This window comes from Micropterus dolomieu, linkage group LG02, assembly GCF_021292245.1.
Source record: "Micropterus dolomieu isolate WLL.071019.BEF.003 ecotype Adirondacks linkage group LG02, ASM2129224v1, whole genome shotgun sequence".
Classification (NCBI taxonomy): Eukaryota; Metazoa; Chordata; class Actinopteri; order Centrarchiformes; family Centrarchidae; genus Micropterus; species Micropterus dolomieu.
Window position 1 is genome coordinate 21,162,342 of NC_060151.1, and position 20,529 is coordinate 21,182,870.

The 20,529-nt window shown below is 39.8% G+C and overlaps 1 long non-coding RNA gene across 1 annotated transcript in view; it reads right to left on the reverse strand.

Annotated features, from left to right (window-relative positions):
* Nucleotides 1-16,689, reverse strand: part of LOC123960240 — a 29,957-nt gene extending 13,268 nt beyond the window's left edge. The window contains exon 1 of the long non-coding RNA XR_006822489.1: nucleotides 16,485-16,689. This is a non-coding gene — a long non-coding RNA (uncharacterized LOC123960240). The remainder of the gene's footprint in view (nucleotides 1-16,484) is intronic.
* Nucleotides 16,690-20,529: the final 3,840 nt, after the last annotated feature.

A 20,529-nucleotide genomic window follows, 5' to 3' on the forward strand; every position in this document is an offset into this window, starting at 1 on the left:
TTATTAGTAACTGTATGTACAGAAATTATACTAAGCATCTAGGTTCTGACTTTGTCATGCTGCATTCCACTCGACATTGGAAGAACTGGAACACCCCCTTAGAAAGTCGGGAGAACCTCACCAACCCCGTCCAGGATGGCTGTCCCGAGCATCAACAGAGTGAAAGCTGTGGTAATACGCAGTTTATCCCACGTCCGTCTTATTTGTGTCACATTAAATCAGTCATACACACAGTTGTGTCCAACTTACTTATCTGTGGACATGTTTGTATGTGCAAAATACTGCATAATGAGTTGTTATCAACTGGTACTGTTAACAATGAAATATTAGATGCAAACACTATGGGCACTTTTCAATGCATTGCTCTACCATGCCTCCAGTTGTAAAAACGCCAATAGCATACCTTTCAAAAAGGTTTTTTTAAAAATAGGCTAGCAAGATGTCTCAAGCAGACACATCAGTTTACAACATAATAGATTTCCTTTTGAACAATAGAATGACCTGTTTCTAAAAATAGCATATCAATAAAATTTTATTAAGGCATCAGCATGGACCAAAGCTATTATTAATTTGAAAAAAAAAAAAAAAAAAAACTACTACGAACAAATGAATCATTTAATATTTTCTCCTTTTTTAAAACATAGGTTAAGCACTACTTAACCTGCTGAAATGGAAAATCCACCCAGATTGGGACTACAATTAGTAACAAAGTAACTCACACACAGATAACAGATTTAAATAAATGCTGCTGGTAGAGCAGCTTTTGTACTAGGCAGTATTTGTAATCCTGGACAATGGTACATTGACATTTGATATAGAAACAGATTTGACTTAATCTAAAAGTCTCCATGAAGGCTTCTTCGTTTTTGTCCTAGGTTTCAGGCAGTTGTTTAAACTTAGTAGACTATGATGGATGTGTTTATAAAAAGAGTTTCTGTTTTCAGGCAGCTTTATTAAACTAAACACTCCCAGCATTAGAAATGCAGGGCAGATCATGAACAGCAATGGAATATGCAACTTCAAATGCAGTGCTCTAAATTAGAAAGTTCAGGCAAGAGAAGTGAGGGGTTGTGAGGGAGACAGACAGAGTGACAGACAAAGTGAAATCCAGGTTAGGTGAGAGGACTGTCAGATCACAGGCTATGTATACTGTATGTCAGTGAAACAAGATGCTGTTCTCTCCCCCAGAAGATCAAAAGAGATTAGAGCGGCTCGCAGAAGAGAGATAACTCTTTCCTTTTCCCCTGTCCTCTCTCTATTCTGCAACAAAATTAGGAAGTTTACAAAAAAGAAAAAAAAAAGTGTCAGTCAAAACATACTAGGGGCAGTGACCATGGGAATGACAATAGGAGGGAGCCCATTTTATAGACCTTAAGTTCTATGTGACTAAAACACAGAACTAATTGCACCAAGATCAAAGAGCCATATCTCCAAGGACACCATTACACTGTTTGAATTACAGCCTTGCTCTGGTGGGTGGACTGAACAGGTTTGGTACTGTGGATATTTTAAAACTGATATACAGTATATATTATATAATACAGAATGTCTGATATTTCAAGATTCAACATACTTTCTGTTTTTCTTTATCAGACATACACAACAAGGTACACAAAGTGTAGACTACAGCTGTCCTACATGGCAATTGTGAACACTTTCACATATTGTATTACCAGCTGTAAACCGAACCTGCTGTGGCTAATTCACACCTGCCTCACCAGATGATTACAGGTGACTTCACATCAGATCAGCCCATTTGATTTGACATCAAAGTAAAACAATAATTACACACAAGCGCACAATAAAACAGTACACCCATAAAACACTACACATCCCGGACTACATTGTATGCATTATTGTCAGGTGATAATGTGTACCTGTAAAGCACAGAACCACATGCGCATACATTTACAGGTAAACTAGCACACTCAATTGTAAAGACCACAATTAAAGCTTAAAAAAATCCCTCTCATCAGTACACTAAACAAACCAGAGTGGTCTTGTTTTCAGGTTCATCATATGCTTAAACAAAGTTAAACAAAATCTAGTAACCAGTCTCATCAAGATATAGGTAACGGAGATAAATGAAAATGAAAATTTTGATCAGCCAACATGGTCCCCAGTATGAAAAAATGTTGTAAAGACAATACAACAAATTCTAGGGAACTGAGAAATAAAAATATAGTAATTAGGTTTATTTCAAGAGAAAGTCACCGTTGTTGGCATTGTAATGTATGCAAACACATGCTTTCCCCACATACTAAGCTTATGTCCTAAAACACACAGTAGATGTAGAGTTCTAATACTATCACAAACTATAAAATGCTGTTAAATTTCAAAATGCGCACTTTTTGCTTCCTGCGGCTCAAGATTAAGTACAGTCTATAAACTATAATGGCCCTCTGGCATGACATGTTATTGAATGTGTGGGTGTACAGGAAGTCCAGAGTTAATATATACATTTTGTCTTGTGCATATCTTTCTCAGAAAGGATATCAATTTCAGTTCCTTATTTATTTAGCATTGCTAAATGTCTTATATGTTACATCTGCTTCAGTAGCTGTTATGAGCTATGCATCTGCTTGTTTGTAACATTATTGGTGTTCCACTCAAAAAAGAGACATGGGCAGGAGTTTGATAAAAAAAAATGTTTTCTCATATCATATGTGTAGTAATAGTAGTAGAAGTATTACTGTTAATAAAATGTATTATAAATGAATAATTACTTTTTGCAACCCCGAAACTTGAATTGATATTACTATTACAGTGGCTCATGTATCTGTTGAGGCCGCTCGAGTTCAAATTCTGCATCTCTCCCTCTCTCACTTATTGTTTTTGTCTCTCTCTCTCTCTCTGCCTAGTGTGTGCTGAATTTGAGTTCACATTGCTCCTATAAAGTTGTTGTATAATTCATGCCTATAGAATATATATTCGGTTTTAAGCATCACATAAGTCTTCATCATGCCCACACATTCATAAAATGATTTCAGCATCCCTCACACATGCATTTAAACATATTGAGGCTTGACATTTAATAAGAGTTTAGGTATTCATTTATGTGGGAAAGCATAAAAGCCTCAAAGTGAAATCACTGAAGAAAGAAATCCATGAGGGTGGATTTGTATTGGTGCGATTATTTTTCTTCAACTTGCATTAGGAAGAAAAATCCCACTACTAGTCCTTTGGGTGAGTAGGGGCATACCTTTTAATAAATATGCAGAAATGTGCAAAGTTTTTGCACCAGGTTAATGCTGCCTTTTCTTGCTTCCTCTGTGACACGACAGGGCCCCACCCCTGTCACCTCCTGAACAAGTGAAGGTAATTAAAAACAGTTGCCTCAGCCCCACCCATCCATAAACATTGCAGGCTGCATGCTCCATGCTACATTAATATGCAAATTGGAGCTAAGGCTGTGATCACGGCACTTTACTGATCCAGTTATTAAATTAATTTCCCCAAAACAACCGGCAGGAGCTGCTGAGGTAGTCAATGGCTTTTCCCTTTATCTGCGCATATTAATGAGCCTTTATCAATTTTGCATTCAGCACAGCAAGTAGATGGAGTGGACGGTGCATGCTGGCACAGTCACCCCTGTGGCAGGTTACCCCACTCTGCAGTTACAGCCATTCACAGGGTCGTCCATCACTAGAGCAACCATGGGACACAGAGACCAGAGGGATCATCTTGCTACCCTCCCCTTACAAGCCCAATCTCATCTAGCTCAAAGCACATCTACCCATTGGGATGGCATAATCAAGTTGTTGCAGTGACAGTAACAGGTGATGTCACACAGCAGCCAAAATGCTGCAGTCTCTGAGGAGCAGCACTGTCAAACCACTGAACTCACTGGTGAGAGTAGCAGACTGCAATTCAGCATGAATTACTTGCACACACAAACACACACACAGTGTAGGTTATCATCAACACGGTGTGTGAATGGACACTGACACCCACAAGTAGAAAAGAAGTTCCACTGGTAGGGCAGTGACACTTGGAGGAAAAAATGACAGAGTAGTGTGTTGTTCCTACTTATGCATGCACGCACACACACACACACACACACACACACACACACTACGGTCTACAATCAAACCAACTTTCCACACTATGAAAACAACTGACTTCCAACGGTCAAATCAACAAAAGGCAGAGGGGAGCAGGCGAAATGAAGGATTCTTCCAGGGTGCTGTGTGGGAACGATTAAATTTTTTGTTTTCCTTGCCTCATTTTATTTGTATCTGAAGTGACCTTGGGCAAAGACTCGAGTAGGGGGACATTAGCAAACCAGCAAGCATCGTTATAGCAATTACTAGGAAATCACAAGGCCACAGGGAGCAATTATGTGCTTTGTGTTTACAATCCTACATAGGAAAGCGATGGGGGAAAAGATGAAGAAGAGCAGACATCGAAAAAATTCAGCTCTAGGCAAGTAGGAGAAAGTGAAGCAGGAGTGCAGGATGAGGAGAGGAGGCAAAAAAAGAGCAGGGTTGAATATCAGCACACACAGCAGATGAGAGGTCGGAAGTCATGATTGTCAGAGGATAAGAGGAGAACAGGAAAGAAGAGGAATTTCAGTGGGAGAGAAGTGGATTTGTAAGTGTAATTGAGTGAACACTAGTGAGGAAAAGTGGAGGAACAAAATAGCCAATAGCTCTTCTCGAGTCTCCGGAGCATGCATTTTCTGCTACAGTGATAACTTAGATTTCTAATACAGCATCTCAGTCCTCTGAGGCATAAATTTGAAATGGCTCTGTGTCCCCACTGTAGCTGCCCACACTGCCAGATGTGAGAGGTGACGAGCTGTCCTGGCGACATAACCAGGCTGAGTCTGGGGCTCTGCTGATAAGCGTGAGGTGGAGGAGGTCACTGAGCTCACTGTATTGAGACATAACCGCCGGTCAATTCAATTTCCTTAAGGACACAGGAGTCCAAACTGCAATCAGAACATTTCATATCACAGCCAGGCTCCTCTTGCCCTTTTCCCAATCTCATCGGAGGAGAAAGGTAGACGAATGAGCGAGAGAAAGCATGAAAAAAAAAAGGGAGCGAGAGTGTCAGACGATAGTTGTTGGCGGGGGTGGGAACTTTAGAGGTTACTGCAATGGCCCGGAAAATCTTAATTTTCTGACAGTGTTATTGTAACCAGTGATTAAGCTCCAGCTGATCTCAAGAGGGAACGAGGGGAGGAACATCAGAGAACACATTCACAAACAGATTCAGCAAAGCTTTAGCGCTCAGACAAACAGGCTAACACTGTCGGGATGTGGGTTCTGTAAAAGAGAAGAATCAGCCTCTCCCCAGCGCTTTAATTATTCATATCAGTGTGTGCTTGACTTTCAGAAGAGAGTAGAAGCAGTACACATACAGGCCACCCAGTGGATCAAACGCCATGCCAACTGCGACAGAGGAACCAATGACAAAGATGCCAAACCGCCCTCTGATGCAGAGAAAGAAAGAGCGGTGGATGAATGGGAAAAGCTGAGGGAAGTATACAAAGCAGAATAAAATTGGCTAGAGACTAGGACGCCTGTGGACACCCACGGACCTGGAACTAAACAAAAGATTTAAAGTTTGCTTCCTCTGCCTACTTAGAGCAAACATAGTCAAGATGTGGCCTTGTTTTGCATCTCCTAATTTTAGACTAAGTTGAAGACTAAGTTACTTGAATTCTTAAAGAGGGCAAATGGTCACACAGGGTTCAAAGTTTAGGGGCTGCCATTAGGACTCAGTAAAACCAAAGCTTAACTAGCAGTGGTGCACAGCGAGAGTACCATGATTAAACAAGTCTTTCACACTGGTTTCATACAGGTGCTGACTGAATCTAGATCGTGCCAAAAGGACCTACTGAAGCTGTGAAAAACGGTTTGCCGCATTCAAGATTGTACATTTACTGTCAACAAAGACAGTATGAGGCCATTCACCTTTCAACAGAGGTAAAGAGGTAAAGAATCTGGTCCAGCTTTTAAATGTCTCCTCTGGATGACACTGAAATGACGTGAAAAAGATTTGTTGGACAGATAAACTGTCCCAGACAGTTTATTTATGTGTGTGCACGTGAGTATTTTTTAATTTGTTTTCATGTACATACAGAAGGCCCACTGTGTGTGTTTTTGCTTGTATTCTTTAGTTATATTCATGGAGTGTGAGGCACTGTTGGATTAAATATTGGTAAATACAGCAATGACAGTTATCAACTGCAAATAAAGTGGAGGCCTTGAACAGATGCTGCCTTGGAAATTTGTCATTTCATAAATGATGAATGATAAATGATAATTCTGTGGTTGGCGAATTGTTTGGGAGACTTTGTCAGACATCACAGGCAAGGAGTTCACACAAGTGGGTGGCTGAAATGAAAGTTGCAATAAAGAAACCAGATGCTGAGAGACTGTAAACAACTCCTTTGTTGCAGCAAATACATCAGCACTGAAAATGCAAAGCCAGAGATGAGAGGGGATGAAGAGGTGGTGATGAGCAGCTGAGCAAAAGAAGAGCCACTGATGAAGTGATTAGTGTTTAGACGTAGAGAAAGGCGATAATCAAAAGGCCATGGAACCAAATGCAATCATACAGTATGTCTGCTTATTTAAATTGATTCAAAAACTCAGCCTCTGGTGGTAGAAATTTTCTCAAATGTTTATGCAACATTTAACACCAATGTCATGGTAAGAGCAGGCCATTTCTAAATAGATGCTTTCATAGACAACGTGGCAAAGACACAAAAGGGTCAAAGTTTGGCTATAATTATATTTCCCACAGTTCGTCGCAGTCATCAATAACCCTACTCTGAAGGATGCATGAACAATTCGCAGGAGGTGCAATATTTGTTACAGGTGATGTGTGTGTCAAAAAATATTTTAAATTAAACATTGACGTGGTGCAGAGATGTCCTGGCCTACACATAATATTTTACAGACTTAAGAAAAGATCTTTGTTTCTTTTCAGAGCCCCGTAAAAAAAAAAAAAAAAAAAAAAAATCACATAAATCATTTTAATGTTTCTCAATGAAAATTTGAATAATGATATAAAAATGATCATTCCCTCTAATGTAGTAAATCATATCGCAATTGCAATATCAGTCAAAACTGTTTAGCCCTACTCTGAAGCATGTAGGACACCATATGATTATGATTATTCAGCGCACTGTGTTCCTAGTTCTTGGAAGAGGGAAAAAAACCGAGAGAGACACGAGGAAGATGCGAGACAGCCAACAAACTTGCAGAGATTCTCTGAAGAGATTATCTGAAGAGAATCTCTGGAGCTTTATTACCAGACTTCAACAGCAACAAGTCAGACATGTGGAAGCAAACATGCTGTACAGGTTTTTCCTCCTGCCTTTCACCCCATACTCCACCCTGCTCTCCTTGTCATATTCTTCTCTCCCATAAATGTGACTCCAAACAAACTACTACACCCCAGCATGGCCGGCCTTCTGACTGACTGCCTTATTTGCTCTCTAATGTTGTCTGGAATGCAGCAACCCTTCTGTGGGTCACTGCTTTGAGGGTGAACTTGTATCTCACTGTCTGACAGTAGGAGAAACAAGGCCAAAATGGGAAGTAGAGAAAGAAATGGGGCTCTTTAATGCCCAACAGGAGGGAAGGATAGGGAGACAGAGGGAACAGAGTGGCAGAGGAGTGGGAGAGAAATCGAATGACACCTAGTAGGAGAATTCTCATATACAACCACAGCAGGTTCCCCAACTCTTTAACAAACTTCTATCGCACTAAAACGCACTACCTGGCAGCAGCTGACAGGTTCCACAGCAGGAGGCAGTACAGAGGACCACACAGCATGTTTTCAGCGCATATGTCTTGCATATGAACATCCATGCATGAAATAGATGTTCCAGCTGTTGATGTGACTTAGGCGGTCTGCAAACGTGCTGTATAATTACATTGCTCATTAAAGCCCCCCTCCAGTGTATTTTGACATTTCTATGATTTTATATTTTTCTGACTCATTTCCTTACAATGTTGATTACCCACATAGTTTGCCAAATAGCTTAATTTTGTGCTCAAAGTTGCTTAGGTGTTAAAACAGGGTGGTGACATATGACTATAGTAATTCCATAAGTCATACATCATTCTCCAAGCTTGCGCAGACGCATTGTCATGCCTCGTTAAAAAACTGTCACGCCGTCACGGCTCGTTTAGTCAGAGCATCAAACCGATAAACATCGTTGTGAGAAAGCTAACCAATTTATCATGTAATTTACTGTGTCTGATTGTTGGTTTGTTGTTCTAGTTTAGTTAGCTAAGTTAACTAAGTTGTAGTTAGCCAGGTGTAGTTAGCCAGCATAGTTATTGCAGAAAGTTAGCTAACAGAGGGTCTTATTTTTTAGTTTCCTCCTCTTGGTTTAGTGTGCTGCACCACAGCAAATTCCTCATGTGTGTAAAACACTACTTGGCAATAAAGCTCCTTCTGATTCTGATTTTCATTATGGCATTTGTGCATGCGGTGTTGGAGGACAGATGACAGAAAACACGTCACACTTTCACATGCCACCATCTTATATACAGTCTGCAACATGCATTTTACTGCTGTTTTACCAATGCATCAGCGGAGGCACCCCCGGTAAAGGAAGCGCACCATAAAACGTAGTGGGAGTTATCGTGTGCAGTGCCATCGACTGATTGATAACAGCTGATATCTATGATAGAAACTAATGTGCGAGTAAGTAATAGCTACTCCAGCCTGACAGTAAAGTGTACTGAACTTTACAGTGTAGTGATGTTAACACAGCATAGTTTAGTGAACATCAGTTTTTGGTTGTCATGGTAATGTATTATGTCCGACTATTAACCACACCCCCTTCTCTGTTTGAGAAAGAACGTTAACCAAAAACGGCAGTTAAAACTGTCTGGAGGCGGGGCTTTAAGGCATGATTTGCATTAAGTTTTGTTTGACGTCATTTTAAACTGACACGCTAGTTCCTCTCATGACTGGAAAATCACAAGAGGCATGAGACCTATCAAATATTTATATGTGCCCTTTATGTATATGGTATTTCATCTGTGGATGTATCACATCCACAGAGGAAATACGAGCAAACATCTGACTGATGTGGATAGTGAAATGTTAATAGGGAGCTCTCATGATGACTGAGAGATTGAGGTCATCCTGCGTCCTGATCTTTGTTACAGACGGAGGAGGTCTTTCTAAAGGCTGCCACTTCATCAAGTGAAGCTAGCTATTTAATCACCACTCTATCTACCACACATATTTAAAAAAAGGGTGACATTATTGGGACAGACATCATTGAAAACAAAGACCTTCTTGAATAATCCCATAAAGCAGATCCATCCATCCATCGTCAACTGCTTATCCTGCGTACAGGGTCGCGGGGGGCTGGAGCCAATCCCAGCTGAAATCGGGCGAAAGGCGGGGTACACCCTGGACACTCACACCTGAGGACAATTTAGGATCACCAATTAACCTAGTCCACATGTCTTTGGACGGTGGGAGGAAGCCGGAGCACCTGGAGAGAACCCACGCGGACACGGGGAGAACATGCAAACTCCACACAGAAAGGCTGGGGCAACCGGGGTTTGAACTTGCAACCTTCTTTCCGTGAGGAGACAGTGCTAACCACTGTACCCCCCCAAAAAAACAATCTTGTTTTTGATCTCTGAATATCATCATGCATCATTAATGGAGAGTTGCTAAAAGATTGCATGCTGTTACAATTTAAATCCTTTTTCCATAACTCAGGAAACTGGACAGCATACGGACTAGGCCAGTAATATGGGTGTGGCTGTGAATTATTGCTTTCTAACTTTCAGTCACAGCGAAGAACACATTTTGTGCCAGAAGGACAGCAAAAAGGTTTCCCGTACAGTGTTAAAACCTGCACTCACCACCAGCCAACAGACACTACAAGAGTGCACCACTGCAAACTCAGATCTCTAATTATAGACTATGCTTTTGATTAACATGGTATCTTTAAATAGGTTTTGTCCTACTTTCTATACATATAATATAGTGTTTCTTATGTAAGTATGCAGGAACACACGCATCCAGATTAAGCAGGGTCCAGAGAAACAGAGAAATGCATAGCAGGTGCTACTGTCGATGTGATCTGTGCCTCATAGGACTTCACAGATTTAATTAACCTCCCAGCTGTCCCGTTTCCCTCATGCACATCAGGTCAGTCCAAACATTGTGCATGGATGCATGCCAATAAAATACATCTTTTATAATTATAAGGCACTGGCATGATACTTTTCCTGCAATTTTTCTCTAGGAGTTAGCAACTGAAATAATAGAAAAATGAATAACAAATAGTTGCCAGTAATTACAAACAACAAGTACAAGGTCATTCCACTACTAAAAAACACTTATTAAATGTTTAATAGATTGAGTGGAGCTTTGAAATTATGCTTTTGAGTGATACTTAAGGCTCTTCATCACATATATATAATAAAAGTGACCTGCCTCTGTGAGTGTAAAGTGAGAAGAATACAGGATATCCTTGGCAATGAAGCAGAGCAAAGAGACCACTTACCAAGTTTTTGAGGTATATTGTTAAAATAAAACATTTATATATAAAAATGTATTATCATTAAATTATTTATATATTTTAAAAAAAAATATATACTGTATACACAATCTATAATTGTACTCCATTCTCAGTTTTACAGCACTGCCAGACTCACACTGAAGCAATTTGTGCCAGCATCAGCTGTGATCAACAGGGAATAGGGAAATAATGAAGCAAAAATACACCTGAATGTTCAAACAAAAGCCTTCTGCAACTATTATGGATATGTGATGTTAAACTTTCATTTGATCTCATCTTAACTTTTACAATGTTTGTTTCAAAAGTGTCTCCAAGATGATTTGGCAGACACATATTATTTGTTGTCAAACCACTGAGGCTCATTTGAATTTCAATTTGGCGTGGAGGAAGGCAATAAGAAAGGCGAGAGGGAGAAATGTAAGGTAGCGAAGGGCAGGGCAGCAACAAGTCCAATCACTCATAGATGAGAGTCATTTGTCTCAGTCTGAGGGGCATTCATTCAATTATTCTATAACTGTTTGCTTTGAAGCAGAGCAAGTATCGATCAATTTCTCTTTACACCACATCAAGAGAGCAGACTAGGACAATGAATAAAATGTTCCCTCCAAAAGGTTCTGCAAAAAGAAAAAAAAAAAAAAAAAAAAATCACACACACACACACACACACAGCCAAACCTCATAATACAAGACTAATAACATCAAGAGTGTAGCATCTCATATGCTCTCTGTCATAACTATTTACTATAATTGTACTGCTGAAACCTTAAGCAAATTTACTCTACTGTTTTACATTACACTAAATCTGGTTGTATACAAAGCAACCAAGAAAAAAAATACACACCGGTATGATTTTATCAAATCCCAAATACAGTTCAGATTGTATCAAAAGAGCCAAGACTGCATCACAGACCCTGTCACACTTAAATGACAGCATGTGACAAGTGGTCACCTCGAAAAGGCACCAACCAAGTCATTTTGGATTTCACACAGGAGCAGTCAAAGTTATTCAAACCCTGAAAAATCCGCTTCTGTGCTTTCAGTCTGTAGTGAGCATAATGTGAACAAATATCAGGTAAACACAGGATGAAAAAAAACAACAAAAAGGATTTGGGCTCCCTGGAGGTGGCAAATCTCTGCTGCAACAATGTTTGTCCTAGAGGATGAGGAGAAGAGGGAGGGTTTATTTATTTCTCTACAACGGAAATATGCAGGTTTTAATGAGTGTGAGTTAGGCGAGTCTGTATGCATGAATTACACGTGTGTGCATTTTTAGCAGGTAAGATGTGCACATATGTGGGGAGGAAGGGAGAGAGGGATGAGAGGAGAGGGGGAAAGTGAGAGCCAGCAGAAAAGCTAAATTGCTGACTCATGTACACCACCCAATTGACCCTTCACTAAGCCACGCCCTGAATACGCAGCTGGCCAATCACAGCGGAGTATAGGACTCGCTCTAACTGAGGTCTGACACTTTCATTGACTTTAATGCAAAAGGCGTTGTTTTCTAGCTTTTTTTGGCTGTATTTTTCTAAGATATGGTCAAACGCTGTTCCTGGGGCACTTGTAATAGTTACAGTCGCCACCCAGAGAGGTTGGAAGGACAAGTACGATTTATTCTCCATCCAAAACCTGAAATAAATTCAGAAAAATGTCGGCTGTGGATTGTTCCAAATGTAATGTTAGTTAGCTAACGCTAGCTAACTTCCAACTGAATGTAACGTGATAAAGCCCTGCTGTTCTGCTTTTTAATGATTGTAATAATGAATAGACGCCTACCCAGCTTTACAGGAACAGTCTTGTCGTTCATATCATTGTCTTTTGTCTCATTCGTCGGGGGATGCGGTGGTTCACTTGTACTGTGTGAGTGGTAGGCTTTAGCTTCTATCTTCTGTCATTTTTTTCCACATCTGTTTGAGTCAGTTTGACAGCCTGAATACAACTATCACAACCTGGCTCAACAGTAAGTGACAAAAGCGGGAAAGCACAGAGTATTAACCAAGATATTTTAATAAGTAAATTAAGCAAAATATACAATTGTAGGTGTCTGTCAGATCAGTATGTATGCAGTGTATGTGTGAGTGGAGTGTATGGGTGTAGAACACAAAGAACCAAACAAAACAGAATCAGCCAGCAGGTTCCTTTAGAGCCACCTGAGCCCCGCCTGCTCAGGTGTGTTGCATCTCACACCCGGTATCAACTCCACCCACCAATTACCTGGATTAAAGGGACAAAACGCAGCAAGATACATACAACAAGAGAGGGCCCAAACCTGGGGCCGTCACAAAACCTTCAAATGTATAATGCAACTGCAAAACTGTCTGCTTCTTTCTGAGATCGCTTTTTCCAACAAATTTCTCCAGACAGTGCAGTAATAGACAGAGGCAGCGCTGACAGTTTGTTGGACTTAGCAACAGTAACTAAGGGGGGTGGGGCTTAGCAAAGGGTCAATTACACCCCAGGAATGCCTGGCAACCCCATGTGACTGAGCTGCTGTTTGGGCTTTTCACAGCAATTTGTTATTTTGATGTTCTCAATCATAAAGAAACTATGGCAGGTTCAGGGACCAAATAGTTTCTCTGTAAAGTCTAATTTTTACAATTTCAAACAAAGTGATTGTTCAAATTCACCTGTTATGTTTCCCCAGAATGTTTTCTTGAGTTTGTGTCCTTGCCTCATTTCCTAAGTGTTTCCAATGATTCACATCTGCAGAAAATATAGCATGTCTCTCGAAGACCTCCTTGCTTCTCATAAAAAAAAGCCATTAATTTAGAGACCAGTGCTGGAATGTGACAGAAGGAAGGGTTGAGATATTCTCTACAGAGGAAATTCGATCAACATAATAAATGACTGATCAAACCTGCAGGGATATATTTGGTTTTCCTTCTATAATGGTACTATAACTGCAGGCGGAACAAGACTATGTATGCATGTAAAATAATAAATTAATCGCAGCCATGTTTTAAATTGTAAACATAACTTCAAATATCTAAATTAGGAACAGCTCCTAGAAACACATAATTGGCTTTTTGAAGAGAACATGAAGTAAAATTAGTGGGATTAAGTGTTATCAAAATAATAGATTGTATTAAGGCATAGTAAAGCTATTTCAAAGTTCAGGGTTGACTGGATAAAAATATGGATATAATATGGAACCACTTTGGTCCAGGCAATATATACACAATAACCCCAAGCGCAAACTCTGGCTGGAGTAAATTGCCACCCTAACAACACTGCATTATAAGTCAGGCCGTAAAAATTGGACGACAGTCTCTACATATTGTCAGTGTGGCCAGAATACTGAACCGAGTGCAGTCACCTAAGATGGAGAGGAACGTAATCTTGTTGAATGAAACAAATCTTTAAACTAAAACTCATTTCTTCTCCCTTGGCATTGTGCTTTGTCTGCAAAAATGAGGATTTGCAGTGACTTCTCAGACACTCAGGGCCACTGGTGAACGAAAGGAGTTATTATTCACATCACAATAGCGCACACACACACACACACACTCAACGGTCCCGTTGATGCACTCTCTCATCCATTGCTATTCAGTGTCTCCTACAGCTTGGTCTTTTATGACTCCCAGAGCAGCTCTTCGGCTGTGTGGTTACAAGAAGTACAAGTCTGCTTAACAGCCCCTGCACATTCAGAGGATTCATAATAAAGGAGGGATAAGAGCAGTAAGACAGTGGGTGGGCAAATCTGACATCAACACCTCCACTCAACTCTGTGTTTCCTGAACTCCAGGCATAGTGAAACCTGGAGGAAAATAACACAAAAAGAAGATCCAAACGAGGTCTTTTTAGTTAAAAACCTGTGATTGGAAGGACAATGGCCAAAAACGTGCTGTTCAGAGTGTCTGTTAACTGAGTCACGTTATAAAAAAATAAAAAGGACTACCAGCATTTTTACATGTTTTTGCCCATTCGCTAAAAATACACTGTGCGTTATTGTTGGCCATTCTTCAAGACACACCATAGTTTTTCTGATTCATTTTAACAACCAGCTTGCCTTCTTTTATTGTGGCCAATCAAAGTTATATTCTTACTGCATGACTTTGAATTCTGCACATAATATCATGCAATGAAGACTTTATCTTAACTAATCAGTTGCAATATGTTATATTACATTGAATTTGACTGTAAGTACAGTAAGAAGATAAGAAATAGCACTGATGGGAGAATTAATCTAACATAATGGTGGAGGCAACCAGTCGCACCCAGCCAGGATTGAACCCTTTGCTGTGAGGCGACAGTGCTAACCACTGAGCCACCATGCAGCCTACAACAGAACAATACAGACTACATTCAATAATATTTAAAACTAGTGTCCTTCATTTCACTCCGATACAAGTACAAACAGTGGTATTTACAACACCCATCATATTTACATTTAAATTACTCAGTCATCACCCGTCATTGCGTCCAATGTCTATAACTACTAATTAACTTGAAAATTACTTAGTTATTTCTTGACATTACCTTATGATTTCAGGTTCTGAAAATTGTTAGGATAATCATAAATCAATTTCTAAAAAAGCCTTCTATGATTTCTATATTTGAACGAGGAAACTGTGCTTTTTGCAGTCTTTCTTGAATGCATATCCTGTCAGTATATTTAATAGAGATTGTCACAATAACAGTCTGAAAAGGGCATGTACATTCCCAAAATTGCTAATAACTTCCTGAAAGAAAACATGCGAATGGGAAAGGCACGTGTGTCCATTTGGAGAAAAGATGAGAATAATATGGACCTTGAAGGAAGAGAGCAGAAAAACAGGATTTTGATCACCAACCGATATGAACTGACTCATGCATTATGAATGATGTAGAGGAGGGCGACTGGTTCTCTAAACCATCTGCAAAGGCAGTTGAAGAACTGAAGGCATGAAGAGATGAATTTGCATATGGGTTTATGGATTCATTTATGTGATAATCAGGAGTTACTTTCATCAGAAGGTTCTTTAATTAATGTTGAGAGGTTTTTCAGATGAACTGCAATAATTCAAATAATATCAATTGGACCATTTAGACAGCAGTCCTAGTCCCCAGGGCTTCAGTCCCCCCCCCCCCATACTTAACTCCACATTAGCTTGTATGTTTGAGCATAGACAAGAGCAGCATCACCACAGAAACCAAACCACAGTCAGCTGGGAGGAAAAAGTATTACCATGGGAGCAGAAAACTAAATAATTATGCTAAACAGCAGTTGACTAAATATAGAAGAAACTGCAGAAAGTAAAGCTTTGATGAGACCCAAGTCCTAGGCATGGTGTTGAGTATTTAAGACATTGTGAAGATTTTTTTCTTTTATCTTTACTAGTATTTATTATCAAAGGAATAGTCTGGAGGAAAATGATGTACGTAGTGAGGAAGACTAATAATAATTGCAACAAAGCAGAAAGTGGAAGGTGTGTGTGACGGGGTGTGTGTGTGTGACTGAGTGTGTTTCTGAGATAAATACAAAGCATGGGAGAAAAAAATGTCCCACCCTGTTTGTCATAACATGATGGACCTCAGTGGAAACACAAACTGACAGGCGTGTTTAATTTCCTTGCAATACCTGAAAATTGAACATAGTGGATAAACACCGACAAGGCTTTTCATCAACAGTAAGTGCTTATGATGAACATCAGATAAAGCAAAAAAAAAAAATGTATGTATAGATTATATTACACCAAACTACTGCAGTACAGAGCACTAGAATATTATACTCAAGTAAAAGTACTGTGATGACATATGGTCCTGCTACCTATTATATTAAAGAACACCTTTAAGTTACAAAAGAAATTGCATTTAATGCCAACATGGCCTACACATCACCCTGATGTCCAAAGGCATGAATTAATCCTATTTCTTTGCCACTCTGCAGCCTGTACTTAGAACTGATTATCAATTAAAAACAGGCTATAGAACTGCTTTCCCCAGTGTAGCCTTACTAGAAAATAAAATAGTTTGTTGTTGTACTCACCTGTCTGAACAGTGTCTGTTCCCCTCCTCAGTCTGCTCAAAACTTCTCAGCTCGTTCATTCTCAAGGCATAATATAACCAGTCCACTCAGCCTCTGTGCTCCTCAAAGATTGTTTAGCAGTCACAGTTGAACGAGGCTCTGCAGTCACAACGCAACGTGTTATTTTCAAAAACAGCAGAGGCCTCACACAGCCCCCTGAAGATAAACGTTCCTCAGTGGACGCAGAAGTCACCTGAGGATCCGCCATGACCGTTATAGCATTTACCTCGCACGCAACCACGCACCTGTTGGTCACGCAACATCCTGGGATTTGGGTCACTGAGCGTCCTCGTTGGGTGGTGCATTCAATCATTAATTAATTAAGCTAGATGTAAACATTTTTTAACAAGGTAAAGGTACAGTAATGCTAACCATAACGCAAATGACGTCACCCTTATTTTTATTGCATTGTTGTGCATTTGTTACAGTTCACTTACTGTGAGCCTCTGCCCCTGTGAGACACCGGCTACACATTTGAGGTAGCCTACTTGTACTTGATTTGAGTATTTTCTTTTCATGTTACCCTTTACTTCTGGTCTGCTACAATTCAGAGCAAAATATTGTATCCTACTTTTTACTCCACTACGAGTATAGTAATCTTATTTTTTAACTAATTTACAAATGAAGATTTTTGCGTACAAAGCATATGACGTAAAATATGATGCTTTGTTGTAAATTAAAATACTGTACCCAACAATACAAGTACAACTGAAAGATTAGTTGATTCACTGACTCATTGATTGACAGAAAATGAATGGCTACTATTTTGTTTGTCAATTGTTCATGTAAAAAGTGCAAAAATATTTTTTGAATCCAATCATTACTCAGGAAAATATCAGCAGATTAAGTCATAATAGAAATAATCATTAGTTGCAGTCCAATCCATAAAAAAATTAAATAGTAAAATCCTGTTCAGAAATTAATGAATCAATAATGGAACTATAATGATATAATATATAATAGTAGAATAGTATTTTTACTTAAGTTAAGGATCTGAATGCTACCTCCACCACTGTGAAAATGTTAACTCAAATGTGAATCAAATTGAAATGCATTATTTCAGTTTGCAATTGCAAGTAAACAGCTAAAAGCATGAGTAGAAATTTCAGTTTCATTTTGGCTGTATTTGGCTGTGTTCTTAAATATATAAATGAAGATGAAAATTAGGCCATTAATTCTATTTTAATGCTGTCTTACATTATGTGCACATACAGGGAGATAAATTGCACTTCCACTTGAAAAATGTCAGCTTTGAACTTCCTTAAAGCATATCCTGGTGAATGGTACTGAAGTATGTTTATAGCTTGTAATCAGAAAAGCAAAGACATCCCTATAAAATGATTAAAATCATACAGTTGCATACATCCCTGGATTTTCTTTAAATTATTAGTGGAACCTGTTTAACTACTCTACTACTCTCAAGTAAGCATTTCAGAGTTGATCCTAACAAAGTTAATCATTATACTGTTATGCTGTTCACAACCCAGGAGTGATCTATTTTCTGAAACTGCATATGTAGATAGATGAAAGTGTTTCAGCTGTTGATGCAGAACACTGAGGAAGATGAATATTTATACAGATGCACACATGGGAGCACTTCACTATGTAGCTGAAAGCCAAAAATACAACCAACTAATTCTCCTCCCTTCTTCTGTCAGCCCAAACAGCCCCTCAATCAATTATCTGCTAAAAACCCAAACACACCCATGTATTCCTTTGCTGTGTGTACGTTGTGCGTCCTGCTCACGCATCAGAAGTAAGGAATCCGCTCATATTCACTCTGCCTTGAAAACAGTCTTTGAAGAGGCCAGAAAGCCCAATCCATCCATGAGTGTGTGTGTGTGTGTGTGTGTGTGTGTGTGAGTAACAGAGAGCCCATGTGATCCGTGGAAATTCACAGCTTGCCGTTTATCCTCAGACAAAAGCGCTGGGCAGAATGAAAGGGAAATTGGAGTGCTTACTGAAGCTGCTGAGAGGGCCCCTAGCCGAGCCACAAATTGCTTCCCTCCTCTCCACTACACAGCCCTAACATGGCTGAAGCCATACATCAATTACCAGCCACCTCAATGGAACATCTCTGCTACTGCAGTACCTTTTCTGGTTTACTGCCAAATGAGTGCTCCGTATACTTCACATCATAGAAGTCAAGCAGGCAATACTGAGAAGACAGGTGTATTATAAATATGCTGCCCATCCAAAGGAACTAAGTAGCTGTTGACAGGTGCCGGTGGCATCTCAAGTAGTGAGAGAGAAAGCTGACAAAGGTCTGCGAACCAGAGTGTGACGCAGCTCACTGATTTCACATTCTGCCTTCTAACAGTTATGATTAGGTTTTGGGGCATTTTCAGCACCCAGCTTGCCAAGCAGTTTGTGTTTTATGATTGCTCTCTGTGTTTTATTAGAGAGAAAAAAAATAGCCTCACCAGCCCCTTGCTTTGAACAAGTATTGTGCTCTTACTCTGAACCCCCCATTCCCAGAAACAACTTAGTTCTGGGCAGTCGTCCATCAGAGTCCAAGCACAGAGCGAGAGAGAGAGGGAGCACATTTTGTCCAGCTTGCTACATCCCAAGCCCTCATCTCTTGCCTGGTTTCCTGCCAGGGAAACCAGCAATCCCAAGACACGTGCTGGTCTGTCCTCTTCAGCTATTAAAAAAGTCTGGTGAGTGCCCCCTGTTTTCCATTTAATCACAACTGCAAGCTAAATCTGCATTAGAACATTTAGTCACTGCCACAACCATTGATTAAGTCCAAGCTGGGCAAAAAAAGAGGTTGAACATATTAAAAATCTCTAATGTATGAGGCAGTTGGAACTGTGTAGGGAGGTAAATGATTGATGGCTCACTGCTCACACATTTATGCTAAGTTGGTTTCAGTGTTTTTTTGTGAACAGAGCAGTAATGGTTCTTTGGGCCTCTGGGCAACCACACATCTTGAGCTTTCTGTATGTATCAAATGTCCCTGCATATCATGCATGAGCATGATAATGGAATAGCAGCATGTCTTGGGGTCCGACTTGAGGTCGGAGAACATAGCTATATACTAATGGAGAAGCCAATTAGCAATTTCAGCAGTTGCTTGTTGAACCGGCACGGTGCAGAGGTCTCTGTTAAATTAAAATACAAATGTGAACTTGCCAAAAGGGGGGAAGAGTGCTTGTAAATCACATCACAGCCACTTTAAGCAATCAGACAGAAGACGAGGCGCAAAGAAACATTAACAAAGTTTTATAAAGGAAGGGGAAAATCAAGTCTTCCTCAAGAGACACCTACTATTCTAGCCTAAGGTTATAAAAACATGGCACGATTTAGGTTCTCACGTCGTGGGGTTTGATCTGATTCCTTCACTAGAGACTTTTGTTTAATTGTCGTTGGCATGGGAAATTACTCAGCCCTTTGGCAAATGAGCAGGAACATTGTCCTCAAAATTCTGCAGACACACACAGGCTCACACAAATTCACACAGCCAAGCGCTCATACTGGTGAGCTATCCAGCTCTCACTCAGCTTTCTGATTTGGTTGAAACATGGCCCAAGAGGAAATTAATTCCTGAAATCCAAACAGTGTTTAATCTAGTTGTCCTTTATTTTCTGAATGCCACTACTGCACTGCAGTTCCTGCTAGTGTGAGGACATGAATGAGATATTTTGAGAAAGGAGAAAGACGGCTACGTTGGACATGATGCAAGAAAGACATTTAGCCAAAGGCAAAACTCTAAGCTACTGAATCTGCAGAATGAATTCCGAGAGCAGGCCTAGATTAAGTGAAAACAAGGCTGACAGCAGTGGTCTAAATTGTATTTACCACACGGCTGTGCTTGAATGCAGCCTGCTGTTACACTCTCTGGAACTTCATTGGGAATTTGCCTGAGCAAAGAGACAAATTCCCAATTAGGTTTGTGTTAGTAAACAGCAAGTTTAGTACCATTTTAAAGATAGTGATGCAAATATTTAAGGATCTCATTAAGTAGTCATATTTTCCCACTATTCTGTACACATTGATGAAACAG